The sequence below is a fragment of the Schistocerca nitens genome, chromosome 8 (genome assembly GCF_023898315.1).
Source record: "Schistocerca nitens isolate TAMUIC-IGC-003100 chromosome 8, iqSchNite1.1, whole genome shotgun sequence".
Classification (NCBI taxonomy): domain Eukaryota; kingdom Metazoa; phylum Arthropoda; class Insecta; order Orthoptera; family Acrididae; genus Schistocerca; species Schistocerca nitens.
The window spans coordinates 541,306,442-541,321,850 of record NC_064621.1 but is presented as its reverse complement, the minus strand read 5'-3'; positions in this window follow the sequence as shown (position 1 = coordinate 541,321,850).

Sequence of the window (15,409 nt, the reverse complement as noted above, 5' to 3'; positions counted from 1 at the left end):
AATGCCTACATAGGCCCTCTCGATCGGCTACCATCTAAGAATATAACTGCTACACAGTGAAAGATTTAATCTAGCTGCCAGTACCTGTGTTCGAATGGCCTGTCAATAAAGTATGTATGTTTCCAAGGAAATATAACTGGGTCAAAATTTGAGATGAGACTTGCCTTACAATACAGTCGTATGGTGCAGCATAAATTGCTGGGAACTACAGCAAAACCTTGGGTTGGTTTTTAGCTTCCTTCTCTTGGAGTGCAGCTAGTACTTCTTTCACCAGATTCTGCAACAGTGAAAATGTAAACTGGACGAAACTAGCTAATTCTAAGAATTCAATTGTGCTGATAACGAATATCAACAAAAAACTGAAACTTAGCTCTGTTTTTTGTTGTACTAAGGTTTTCATTCATAAAGGAAAATAAAAGAAATTTATTGCCAGCGTCTGTACAATATTTATTTTACTTATTTTTTATTCAACCTGATCTCATTAGGACCATCAGACCAGGATTTCACACATATAGTATCTATTACATCATATTTACCTAAGATGAAACAATTTTAATATGACAGTATTAAAATGATTTGAGTGTCTGAAGCGGCAGTGTGAGTAAATTACCCTATGAACTAACAAGGTTAATACTGGAAATTCTTGTACCACTGCAGTTATAGTCACTAATAATAATAACATTAATAATAATAACATTAATTGATGTTACATTAATAACAATAATGATAGTGACAGATATAAGAATTTTTAGGTCTACAAAATTGATATAGGGAGTTCTGAAGAAAGTAAATTTATGGAGAGTACGTTGGCTAAGAATACTGGGAAATGAGGATGATCAGGTTGGAAAGAGGGATGTACAGGGGTAACAGGGACAATGGTAATCTTATTGTTGCTTTAGTAGATATGTCATTACCTGTCTTCTGAATCTGCAGATGTTATTTGGTTCTGTAATATTTCTGTAATATATTGCTGGACGTGGTTCAAGAGAGAAGGACTTTGAGAAGGCTATTGAACGATGGAGTGGGACACAAAGGATTTTGCTCTGGTGGAAACAGGTGTTTCTGCCTTGTTCAGACAAGAGCGGCACAGTCAAGCAGAGATACGAAGGACAGTGTTCGTTGATAAGACAGTAGAGAAGGCAGAGGGTATGGAAATCTCTGCATTTGTCTTCACACAACCAGGATAGCTGGGTTTTGGATGGGCTGAGCTTTAACCCTATACCCTGCACCCATTTTGATAGTGCACACACGCTGGTATTGAGATTCCTCGATAGCTGTCTTCAGGTTTATAGGTTTTGCACTCAGATGCCACTGGAGGTTATCAGCATATACGTGGTATTTTCAACAGGACAAGAGTGATGAGACACGAATTACGTGCAATGAAAAGAGTTTTTGTTGTTGTGGTCTTCAGTCCTGAGACTGGTTTGATGCAGCTCTCCATGCTACTCTATCCCGTGCAAGCTCCTTCATCTAGCAGTACCTACTGCAGCCTACATCCTTCTGAATCTGCTTAGTGTATTCATCTCTTGGTCTCCCTCCACGATTTTTACCCTCCACGCTGCCCTCCAATGCTAAATTGGTGATCCCTTGATGCCTCAGGACATGTCCTACCAGCCGATCCCTTCTTCTAGTCAAGATGCGCCACAAACTTCTCTTCTCCCCAATCCTATTCAATACCTCCTCATTAGTTACGTCATCTACCCACCTAATCTTCAACATTCTTCTGTAGCACCACATTTCGAAAGCTTCTATTCTCTTCTTGTCCAAACTATTTATTGTCCATGTTTCACTTCCATACATGGCTACACTCCATAGAAATACTTCCAGAAACGACTTCCTGACACTTAAATCTATACTCGATGTTAACAAATTTCTCTTCTTCAGAAACGATTTCCTTGCCATTGCCAATCTACATTTTATATCCTCTCTACTTCGACCATCATCAGTTATTTTGCTGCCCAAATAGCAAAACTCCTTTACTACTTTAAGTGTCTCATTTCCTAATCTAATTCCCTCAGCATCCCCCGACTTAATTCGACTACATTCCATTACCCTTGTTTTGCTTTTGTTGATGTTCATCTTATATCCTCCTTTCAAGACACTGTCCATTCCATTCAACTGCTCTTCCAAGTCCTTTACCGAGCGAGGTGGCGCAGTGGTTAGCACACTGGACTCGCATTCGGGAGGACGACGGTTCAATCCCGTCTCCAGCCATCCCGATTTAGGTTTTCCGTGATTTCCCTAAATCGTTTCAGGCGAATGCCGGGATGGTTCCTTTGAAAGGGCACGGCCGATTTCCTTCCCCATCCTTCCCTAACCCGAGCTTGCGCTCCGTCTCTAATGACCTCGTTGTCGACGGGACGTTAAACAACACTAACCTAACCAACTAACACAACCAAGTCCTTTGCTGTCTCTGACAGAATTACAATGTCATCGGCGAACCTCAGAGTTTTTATTTCTTCTCCCTGGATTTTAATACCTACTCCAAATTTTTCTTTTGTTTCCTTTACTGCTTGCTCAATATACATATTGAATAACATCGGGAATAGGCTACAACCCTGTCTCACTCCTTTCCCAACCACTGCTTCCCTTTCATGCCCCTCGACTCTTATAACTGCCATCTGGTTTCTGTACAAATTGTAAATAGCCTTTCGCTCCCTGTATTTTACCCCTGCCACCTTTAGAATTTGAAAGAGAGTATTCCAGTCAACATTGTCAAAAGCTTTCTCTAAGTCTACAAATGCTATAAACGTAGGTTTGCCTTTCCTTAATCTTTCTTCTAAGGTAAGTCGTAAGGTCAGTATTGACTCACGTGTTCCAACATTTCTACAGAATCCAAACTGATCCACCCCGAGGTCGGCTTCTATCAGTTTTTCCATTCGTCTGTAAATAATTCGTGTTAGTATTTTGCAGCTGTGACTTATTAAACTGATAGTTCGATCATTTTCACATCTGTCAACACCTGCTTTCTTTGGGATTGGAATTATTATATTCTTCTTGAAGTCTGAGGGTATTTCTCCTGTTCGTACATCTTGCTCACCAGATGGAAGAGTTTTGTCACGCCGTCAGTAGTTCTAATGGAATGTTGTCTACTCCCGGGGCCTTGTTTCGACTCAGGTCTTTCAGTGCTCTGTCAAACTCTTCATGCAGTAGCGTATCGCCCATTTCATTTTTATCTACATCCTCTTCCATTTCCATAATATTGTCCTCAAGTACATCGCCCTTATATAGACCCTCTATATACTCCTTCCACCTTTCTGCTTTCCCCTCTTTGCTTAGAACTGGTTTTCCATCCGAGCTCTTGATATTCATACAAGTGGTTCTCTTTTCTCCAAATGTCTCTTTAATTTTCCTGTAGGCTGTATCTATCTTACCGCTAGTGAGACAAGCCTCTACATCCTTACATTTGTCCTCTCGCCATGCCTTCTTAGCCATTTTGCACTTCCTGTCGATCTCATTTTTGAGACGTTTGTATTCCTTTTTGCCTGCTTCATTTACTGCATTTTTATATTTTCTCCTTTCATCAATTAAATTCAATATTTCTTCTGCTACCCAAGGATTTCTACTAGTCCTCGTCTTTTTACCTACTTGATCGTCTGCTGCCTTCAGTACTTCATCCCTCAGAGCTACCCATTCGTCTTCTACTGTATTTCTTTCTCCCGTTCCTGTCAATTGTTCCCTTATGCTCTCCCTTAAACTCTGTACAACCTTTGGTTCTTTCAGTTTATCCAGGCCCCTTCTCCTTAAATTCCCACCTTTTTGCAATTTCTTCAGTTTTAATCTACAGTTCATAACCAATAGATTGTGGTCAGAGTCCACATCTGCCCCTGGAAATGTCCTACAATTTAAAACCTGGTTCCTAAATCTCTGTCTTACCATTATATAATCTACCTGATACCTTTTAGTAACTCCAGGATTCTTCCATGTATACAACCTTCTTTTATGATTCTTGAACCAAGTGTTAGCTATGATTAAGTTATGCTCTGTGCATTTCTTAGCCCCCATCCAAATTCACCTACTATGTTTCCTTCTCTCCCTTTTCCTACTGTCGAATTCCAGTCACCCATGACTTAAATTTTCGTCTCCTTTCACTACCTGGATAATTTCTTTTATCTCATCATGCATTTCTTCAATTTCTTCGTCATCCGCAGAGCTAGTTGGCATATAAACTTGTACTACTGTAGTAGGCATGGGCTTCGTGTCTATATTGGCCACTATAATACGTTCACTATGCAGTTTGTAGTAGCTTACCCGCACTCCTATTTTTTTTATTCATTATTAAACCTACTCCTGCATTACCCCTATTTGATTTTGTATTTATAACCCTCTATTCACCTGACCAGAAGTCTTGAAAAGAGTATAGGACCTAATACCGAGGCCTGGGTTACGTTTGATACCACCTGCCTCCACTGCGACCTTATGGTGTCGGAACGCATGGCTGGCGAGAAGTCAGGTATGAGCGACACCACTGCAGTGCTCTTAGCAAGATGTTTAGGCTGCTTTTTTGGCAAGTAAAATGGCATAGTGGACAGTGTCAAAGGCTTTGCTGAAGTCTAAGAAGCAGGTGATAGCTACCTCTTGTGCCTCCGTGGCAAGCTTCAGGTCATAACATTATCTTTGTTAAGGTAGATTTTGTGCTGCAATGCTTATGAAGGTGTCATTGGTATCCATCAAGTAAATTGTTTGTATCTGGGTAGTTCGTTAGCTGGTGGTGGACTAGTAAGTTCTAAGGCCTTGGACAGTTACATATGACAAGAATGAGCTAGTATAAAAGAAATAATTATACAACACTATGGTCAAATCAGATCAGTGCCTTACTTCATTTAGTAATGTAGCTGGTATTGATTGTAATTTGTCTTTATGATTTGTTCAAATCTGATTTTTTTATTACCCTTGAACAATTTTATAAATAAAATTAATCATGAATGCGAGCTCTATAAGCACTTTGTAGCGGTTCCCACCTCAGCCTAAGTAATTAACTGATATGAGATACGGAATATTCCTGCCGTGATCCAACACTGCGTTAGACAAGCTAACAGAGAAAGTTGTTCTTTGCGAATTGTTGCATGTGGATGACTGCACTGAGTAGTTCGAGAGAAAACACGCCACCATTTTCTCCAGATTGTCTCCTAGCGTGACTTGGGAGAGGTATGCTTACCTCAAGTTTTCTGTAGCTGTCTCATTGTCCCTGCTGGGTTTCTTCTTAATCGGTTGCAGATCCTAACATGCATTCATCCATGAAATGAATCTGTGGAGTAGTGTGTATGAATATTTCGATGCTACAATATACTGTGATGCCACCTGATTTTTTATTGCTTCAGTCTCAGAATCAAGAAACGATATGATATAATAAACATTTTGTAAGAGCCAGTCTAGTATTAAGATTTGCATAAAAGAACACAGAGTCTAATTATCAATTATCGAGCACCGTAATAACGTGTAACAACTGTCATCACACGAGTTTGTTGACTTGTTGGAACCACACATAAATGTATCCAAGGCAATTTCAATTAACAATTCACTCTTACGTTAAATAACGTGTCGTCGTCCACACAAATAATGCCTCTAAGAAAATTAGTCGCAGACTGTTTTTACAAACTTTTCCTGATGCTGTTTTGAACTTAATTTGAATTAGACACAGTATGCACTCATATCACAAACATCTTGCTAGCTCAAAGATACTTCTAGACTCACCATAATGATGATGACAGTTTCGCGCATGCCCGAACAGAACGCGCTCATGTTTGTTCTGTTCAGTCCACAAATGATGAAAAACATTAAATGAAACCTTTAACTAAGCTCTGAGTAAGAAATTAGAGTTGTTGAAATCATAATTATAATGCCATCAGCCTGGATAACGGTATGATCACAGTTGGAACTCTGTATAAATAATTAAAAAGTATATGTTTCAAATGGCTCTGAGCACTATGGGACTTAACTTCTGAGGTCATCAGTCCTCCAGACTGTAGCGCCTAGAACCGCTCGGCCACTCCGGCCAGCTTTAAAAAGTAAATATAAAACATTTAAACAGTATATATAGATAATCAAAGTTATGCACTTGGCGTCAGTGATAACTGGGGAATCACAGCTTTTTATGCACCATTCTGTATGACTGGTGTTCGTTCTCATGGTCTTCCACCATCTTTCCTTTGTGGATATTCTACTAATCTTGTCTGTTGACTATCTTGCAGGTCCGTGAGCCTTCATACACTGTATGATAACATATGCTACAACATGGGCTGAAATGGAGCATAAATGCCGCGACTGTAAGGAAAAAGTTTGGACGATTGGAGTAATCAGATGTCAAACGAGCAATCTGACGAAATATTATATGGCGATCAGAATGCTATCTGGTAAGGTTTTACAAATGTTTGTTTCAGTTTCTTAGGAAATAAGGGAACACAAAAGTATTAGCAGCCCATGAGGGAAATGTCTCCATTTTATGGACTTATGGAAAGCTTGGCTGAACATGTCTCAGTAATACACTTCATTCACATCTACCTCGACTTCTTCCCTGAAAATTGCGCATCAGAGTCTGGCGAACAAGGTCAGCGGTAGTTATAGGGCAAAGGGGCCCTACCCCTCTCTGCATTGTTGCCAAATTTATTCAAGATGGAAGATCCTAGATGGTGGCCATAGATGCAATGTTGAACTGATGTCATGTGGGCAGTGACAATTTTGGCGGGAAAAAAGGTCTGTTGGGCTACCTCCACTGACATAACTCCACCCACCTCCCCCCTCCCTTCCCCCCTATGCCCATTCTCTCACCCATCTGGAAATTGGCGGGAAAAGGACTCAGTCTATGCTGGGCTGCTGGATAGGTCAAACTTAAGTCTCTATTTTGTATGCCTTTTGGTATACTGTTTATTTAAACAGTTTGAGTTGTCATAGACAGTACCTCTATCCAGTGTGCTCCCTTTGAGGTCAAGAGTCCAACTCCAGCACAAGAGGGTGTTGTTAGCGTCCACTCTTCTCCCCTCCCCTCCTGTGACATAACCGAATATGGCAGTCCAGGGAAAACGGCGGGACGTTCTCTCAGTCTGTGCTGAGCTTCTCAAGAGGACAGACGTAATTGTTTATTGTGTACTATGTATTCAGTGGATTAGATGTCTGTTTTGGAGAAGAAGGAGTTTAATAAGTGTATTACCTGGATACAGCCACCAACAAGATGGTTGGAAAACAATCACATTTGGTGAATGTATAAGGAAAACGAATACGCCTCATCAAATAATGAAGATGCAGCAGGATGAGGCAAAGTTACACTTCTCAACACATGCTCATAAATGTGTGTGTTGTAACTGTAGGTCATTCAATAAAAGCCCAGTCAATGTTCCAAAGCACAAGAGGCAAGATGATCACCCACTCTGGTGCACACAATCCCTGTCCCAGACTCTCTGCAGCTGCTGGAAGAGGTCTCTCGCTGGGCTCACAGCGCATGCAGTAGCCACAGGGTGGCCATATGCTAAGTACTTCCTGTCACATCGGAAATACACACAGCCTTCCTCCTTCCCAGCCCCAGCATACAGATGCCTCTTGTCGTTGAACACAAACTGTATCAGGAGTTATTAGATCTGGTGCTTAAACAATGTGTGGAATATTGCCCCATGCATAACTTGAGGATGTCACAAGTACTGAATGTACCACCGCACAGAGAGAGAGAGAGAGAGAGAGAGAGAGAGAGAGAGAGAGAGAGAGAGAGAGAGAGAGAGAGAGGAGAGAGAGCTTTGCAGATGACAATTTCGTGGGAAATACGACAGACTTCCTATGTGTTTGGTCATGAGATGCTTCACAAGTTACTAAATCCAACTGAATATGTCTCTAAGTACAGTTTCAAAAAGATCGTTACACATTAGTTTGCCTCAGGTTAGCGGTTTATACCGCCACTCTTGTGCACAGACTCTAAAAATAGAGTGTGGCACACTTGTGAAACCTCCATGAGACACTTCACACACTTTTGTGGGAAATACATCCTCATACCAATATCAGCTGCAGTATTCGACTTTACACACCAAAATGACGATATTTGGAACTCGAAATAATTATCTTTGAAACTCTAAACAGGACGCTCACCGCTTCTCGAGTTTTAGCTCTTTGCTTGGAGGCACTGCTAGAGAGAAAAAAAATTCTGAGTCGTATAGCTGCTGTGGTGTTCATCATTTTTCTGAAATTGTGAGTGGGCTCAGTGTATTTTTACTGCTGGGGACAGGGATATTAGGCTCTTATTTTTTTATTTTCCTCACTTCTTAAAGCACACTGGTGTCTAAGCACAGCAGGGAAAATCAGAACCATTACACAAGCAGAATTCGAAGCACTGTCCTACAGACGAGAAAAATGGCTGGAATTTTCGGTGTCCTACAACTGCTGGTCAGGAGATGCTCTAAAGCCACAATGACGGTCCAAACCAGAGGAGGATCGTCTGCTTGGACTTGTATCTGAACACTTGAACAAAGAAGACATCACGTGACTCTCAGACATCACACAACTTTCTGCATATCCTTTGCTCTTGTCTTGTTCGAACCATTTGTAGAGGCTCCCACACTCCACACAAAGGATGCCTTATGACTCTCTGACGTCATGGAACTTCCTATGAATGGAGCATTCTGATTGGTTCTCATAGAATTTACCCTCCAAACTGCTACTGCTGCCAGTGTGGGGGCACTGTCTGCCATCTTCTGCAGACAGACAAATCACTAGAATTGCAGTGGCAAACTTTTTTGTACAGATCGAAAAAAATGTACAGCAGTTATATTGTAGTGACAGTTAAGCCCTGCAAAAGTGGTCTACTGATGATGAGATATGGAAGCGACCTCCAGAGGCATTTCCTCAATTATACTGCTTGCCATTGTCGTTGGAAGCTTGAGTTTTTTCGGTGTGAGGGAAATCTCCAATCAGGCTACAGCACTATAAACGTTTGCTCCACCATACCTTATCGATGTGGGAAACACAGTTTGTATCCTGCACCGTACAAAATCATCACTTCTGCCTATAGCTATCGACCGCCAGACGCTCGTACATATACCACAAAGACAGATAGATGCCGAAAGACATATGCACATGCACCATATATGCTTGCAGCAGCACTATTGTTTCCCGTGAGGTCAGTCGGTTATCCACGGAAGACAATGGTCAACAGTGAGCTACCCATTCCACACGCTAGCCTGATGTGCGATCAGTGCACACTTTCCTGGAAAAAAGAGAACCATCTACATCTAAATTGACTTGCATCTGCGCTAAAGGATTACAGAAAGTGGATGGAATCATCGGTTGAGAGGGGCTTGTAACGAGGTATGATTTAATGGTAGACTGATGATGCATTCTAGAGATGGGAAAGTGTTGTTGCGGGTCGTTTATCGCGCATTTAATCATTTTTACCCTTTATCTGTCACGGTTTATCTGTTGTATGGTAAAACCTGTGTTCAACTCGTATACAAATTGCGTGTTCTGTGTGTGTGTCTAAGAGCACTGTCTACCTCCGATCGCTAACAGCAGACCTCTCAGTCATCAGAGGACTTCCAACTCGTGTGTGATGATGAAACCTGTCTACCCTCATTGAGCACCCAGTTTTAACCACCAAAGATTTATGCAACGTACTCCATACCCTTGCTGCATCTTGGGACACTTTTGAACATGACTGAATATAGACGTTGATTGCTGGAGTGTGTATTAACAGACCGAAAGCGCAGGTGCACGTCGCTGGCAGTGTAAGCTTGTTCAAAATGGTTCAAATGGCTCTGAGTGTAAGCTTGTAAAAAAACATCCTTCTCACCGAATTTAGAAAGTGATTTGGCTAAGGAAAATGGTATTAAGCCGATATTTTCAACTCCCTCATGCTGCAACTAGATGTTTCTCTTGCTAACAAACAGTATTTGCAGTGCATTCTACCTCGGTACTATGTCAGATGTTCCGCAATATATCCACTGTGTTAAAGGCGAGGGAGGATGGTGGTTAATTCAGAATTAGTTCATACAATAGATGGTGTACTATGTAACGAACCACTTAAAAAAATGCAATGCTACTGTCTGTGATTTGGAACCAAGTCTTTCCGTTCAACCACATACCTGCATTGGATCCTATGGAGATGTCTTTTAGTAACTACAGCCACTAGTGAATCATATTCATGGCACTCTCTCATATCTCAAAATGAATCACCCTTTTCGAACCCATCTGCTAAGGACCTCATACAGAGAAACTCCAACATTGTTTTCGGCAGTCGTTCGGCAATTTGTAACTGTTCCTCAGTCCCTGCAGCTTTGACCATGTGTTCGTCCCAATTTAAGTCAGAGTAGGAGAGCGCTATATCTACCTACCACCGTCTGCAACGCATGGAGAAACAGGGTGAGCTGAGTAAATGCAACAGAACTGTGGTTTGACAACTCAGCACAAATAGGAACATGTTGTCGTAGCTCTGCTAACTGTGTAAGGCCAAAGCCAAACAGAGCTTTCTCCTGCAACACGAGGTAGAAAACACAGTACGAGCAGTTATGGGAACTGGAAGAAGGGTGAGGATTTTGTTACTGCGTTGTGGAGCAGCTCCAAACTACATACTAGCAGTGCAGTCTGAAGAAGATCTGCATCCCTCATGGTGCATTCAAGTTTGTCACCCAAACAGTCTCTCTGCCATCCAGCAGAGAAAAGCTATGAAATATAAAAACTCCACTAACGTCAACTGGTAGAGAACTCAATAAGATCTTTAGAGTATCTCTCTTTTCCGATATATTGGGCAATACATACTGTGTGTGCCGATGCTGAGCACATGTGGCCATCCTATTAAATATACAGGTACTTCTCCATTGGAGCAGGTGGTCAATGATTGAAGTCACCTGCACAAACCAGTGTAAAGTTTCATTGCCGGTACTGTAGAAGGATCACATTCCACAGATGAGTTGCGAGAGAGGGTCCCTTTGTAATTATCTGATACACTGTTGTTCAGCTGTAGCATGTCCAAGCAGTGTATGACTACAGCTTTGTACATCATCATACATTTTGCTTTCTTCACAATGACTTTGATGTCTGCGTCAGGTTCTACACTGACATTAATACATTTCGATCCATTGGCTCTCACAGAAAACTGGATTACACATGGTGTAAATTATGCTGCTGCTGCTCCCACAACACACAGGATGACTGAAACAAAACGCAGATGTGATGTTCGTTACTAGCAAAAAAAAAAAAAAAAAGACTGCAGAAGACATCACAACATCACAACATATGGAGACTGGAAGAGTTTTGTGGAATTGTGGAGCGTTTCCAGACAATGTCCAAAGGTGATTGATGACCTCTACATTTTAACTCATCTCACACAGTGATGGTATGGCAGATGTCTCAATGTTCCATTTCGACTGATTCCTCATACTGCAATCATGTTCACGATCACTATTTCAGTGCTGGCCATCCTCAGAAGGTATTGCCCTTCACCAAGACTCTCTCCCCATCTCAAAAAAGTGATGTCAGTCAATCATTATGTAGTATTCAACAGCATACTAGTGGATGGATAGGACATATATAATGTCGTGTGACTACGGCCTCCCGTCAGGTAGACCGTTCGCCTCGTGCAAGTCTATCGATTTGACGCCACTTCGGCGACTTGCGCGTCGAGGGGGATGAAATGATGATGATTAGGACAACACAACACCCAGTCCCTGAGCGGAGAAAATCTCCGACCCAGCCGGGAATCGAACCCGGGCCCTTAGGATTGACATTCTGTCGCGCTGACCACTCAGCTACTGGGGGCGGACATGGATAGGACAGAAAAGACACCATCGATGTACTGTAATAAGCATCACAGTTGATAGTCCGATCAATTTTAGCAATTTTAGCAGTCACTTTCTGTAATTTCAACACTGACCAATGCTTCCCAATTTCTATATCACAGCCAGTCCACCCCTCCACGCCGGCCGAGTGGCCGAGCGGTTCTAGGCGCTACAGTCTGGAACCACGCGACCGCTACGGTCGCAGGTTCGAATCCCGCCTCGGGCATGGATGTGTGTGATGTCCTTAGGTTAGTTAGGTTTAAGTAGTTCTAAGTTCTAGGGGACTGATGACCTCAGAAGTTAAGTCCCATAGTGCTCAGAGCCATTTGAACCACCCCTCCACTACTTTGCGAGTACCATGTACTAGATTTGCGAATGTAGATAGATTGAGCAATACGGCCATTCATTGGTAATTCTTGAAAATATATATACACACCAGACAGCAATCTACATATTTCTAGCACTTTAATCATGGTACGTAATTCACGATTACGACTGCCCATCTTTCCCTAAGTGCATGGGAGTCTAGAGCACTCTCGCATTCTTAGGATAAAGTTAGAGATTGAAAGATTTCCTTACATTGTCTTTGACCAACTCTCCCTGCAACACTGTCACTGAATTAATTTGCAGCTGACCAGAAGTAGACCACTGCATGCCATGTCTCCTGAAGGAGCAGAGTGAGCTGAGTATATAACTGCTGTTCAGCGAAGACTGTTCCACACCAATCTTACTCACGACACCAATCCAAGTGCACAAAACCTCTCCAGTTGCGTGCGTGCCAAGGAGGTTAGCATCCGTTACCGCAGTGCAGTATTAGGGAGTGTTGTGATGGTATAACAGATGTTTAAGAAGAAAACGTATAGTTCTATGGATGATGAGCTCCGGAGTTTGAAGCATTTTACATAAATCAACTGCGCTATTAATTCTAAAGTATTGTTCTAGTGTCTGGGGTCAGTACCGAGAAGGTATTATAAGAGATAAATGATCATACAACATGAATACATGCACTCTAAAGCAGGACATAAACGTTCAACATCGGACATACAACCGTCCTGCAAGTTTTCTGTCCCACTCACTATGGTGACAAACTTTAAGAAGATAAAACTACTTTCTTTTACACCAAACAGATAAACAGTAAGAGCCTTTGTCATAAATGCACAATATAGCTTTCTGGAGGTGTATAGCGCCCACTGTTCACATCTGATCATGGTTCAGAAATTATACTATGCTTGTATTAGTCCTATAAAATGATTATCAGCAACGGAGAATGCCTCTTACAAGGAAACAGACAAATGCCCAACAGCGATGCTTGACATATGAACTAACACACCTTGCAGACGCTAGTTCCGTAAAAAGGACAGTTGTAAGGCAGATGTATACACAGGGATTGCAGTACCTCGCAAACCCCTACCACTAACTTAGAATCACCGTAGTTATGAAACTGAAGACTCGATTTTGTGTCCCAAGATGCAGCAAGGGTATGGAGTACGTTGCATAAATCTTTGGTCGTTAAAACTGGGTGCTCAATGAGGGTAGACAGGTTTCATCATCACACACGAGTTGGAAGTCCTCTGATGACTGAGAGGTCTGCTGTTAGCGATCGGAGGTAGACAGTGCTCTTAGACACACACACAGAACACGCAATTTGTATACGAGTTGAACACAGGTTTTACCATACAACAGATAAACCGTGACAGATAAAGGGTAAAAATGATTAAATGCGCGATAAACGACCCGCAACAACACTTTCCCATCTCTAGAATGCATCATCAGTCTACCATTAAATCATACCTCGTTACAAGCCCCTCTCAACCGATGATTCCATCCACTTTCTGTAATCCTTTAGCGCAGATGCAAGTCAATTTAGATGTAGATGGTTCTCTTTTTTCCAGGAAAGTGTGCACTGATCGCACATCAGGCTAGCGTGTGGAATGGGTAGCTCACTGTTGACCATTGTCTTCCGTGGATAACCGACTGACCTCACGGGAAACAATAGTGCTGCTGCAAGCATATATGGTGCATGTGCATATGTCTTTCGGCATCTATCTGTCTTTGTGGTATATGTACGAGCGTCTGGCGGTCGATAGCTATAGGCAGAAGTGATGATTTTGTACGGTGCAGGATACAAACTGTGTTTCCCACATCGATAAGGTATGGTGGAGCAAACGTTTATAGTGCTGTAGCCTGATTGGAGATTTCCCTCACACCGAAAAAACTCAAGCTTCCAACGACAATGGCAAGCAGTATAATTGAGGAAATGCCTCTGGAGGTCGCTTCCATATCTCATCATCAGTAGACCACTTTTGCAGGGCTTAACTGTCACTACAATATAACTGCTGTACATTTTTTTCGATCTGTACAAAAAAGTTTGCCACTGCAATTCTAGTGATTTGTCTGTCTGCAGAAGATGGCAGACAGTGCCCCCACACTGGCAGCAGTAGCAGTTTGGAGGGTAAATTCTATGAGAACCAATCAGAATGCTCCATTCATAGGAAGTTCCATGACGTCAGAGAGTCATAAGGCATCCTTTGTGTGGAGTGTGGGAGCCTCTACAAATGGTTCGAACGAGACAAGAGCAAAGGATTTGCAGAAAGTTGTGTGATGTCTGAGAGTCACGTGATGTCTTCTTTGTTCAAGTGTTCAGATACAAGTCCAAGCAGACGATCCTCCTCTGGTTTGGACCGCCATTGTGGCTTTAGAGCATCTCCTGACCAGCAGTTGTAGGACACCGAAAATTCCAGCCATTTTTCTCGTCTGTAGGACAGTGCTTCGAATTCTGCTTGTGTAATGGTTCTGATTTTCCCTACTGTGCTTAGACACCAGTGTACTTTAAGAAGTGAGGAAAATAAAAAAATAAGAGCCTAATATCCCTGTCCCCAGCAGTAAAAATACACTGAGCCCACTCACAATTTCAGAAAAATGATGAACACCACAGCAGCTATACGACTCAGATTTTTTTTTCTCTCTAGCAGTGCCTTCAAGCAAAGAGCTAAAACTCGAGAAGCGGTGAGCGTCCTGTTTAGAGTTTCAAAGATAATTATTTCGAGTTCCAAGTATCGTCATTTTGGTGTGTAAAGTCGAATACTGCAGCTGATATTGGTATGAGGATGTATTTCCCACAAAAGTGTGTGAAGTGTCTCATGGAGGTTTCACAAGTGTGCCACACTCTATTTTTAGAGTCTGTGCAAAAGAGTGGCGGTATAAACCGCTAACCTGAGGCAAACTAATGTGCAACGATCTTTTTGAAACTGTACTTAGAGACATATTCAGTTGGATTTAGTAACTTGTGAAGCATCTCATGACCAAACACACAGGAAGTCTGTCGTATTTCCCACGAAAGTGGGCGAATTGTCTCAACGAGGTTTCACAAGTGTTCCGCATTTCTTTTTTTTAGAGTCTGTGTTCTAGTGTGGTGGTGGTATTTCGCGGAATAAAAGTGTAATTACATAACAAATTGTTTAAATATTCTTGTGTCATCTGCAAAGCTCTCTCTGTCTCTGTGCAGTGGTACATCCAGTACTTGTGACATCCTCAAGTTCTGTCTGTAGCAATGTTCCACACATTGCTTAAGCACCAGATCTAATAACTCCTGAAACAGTTCGTGTTCAGTGACAAGAGACATCCATGTGTCAGGGATGGGAAGGAGGAAGGCTATGTGT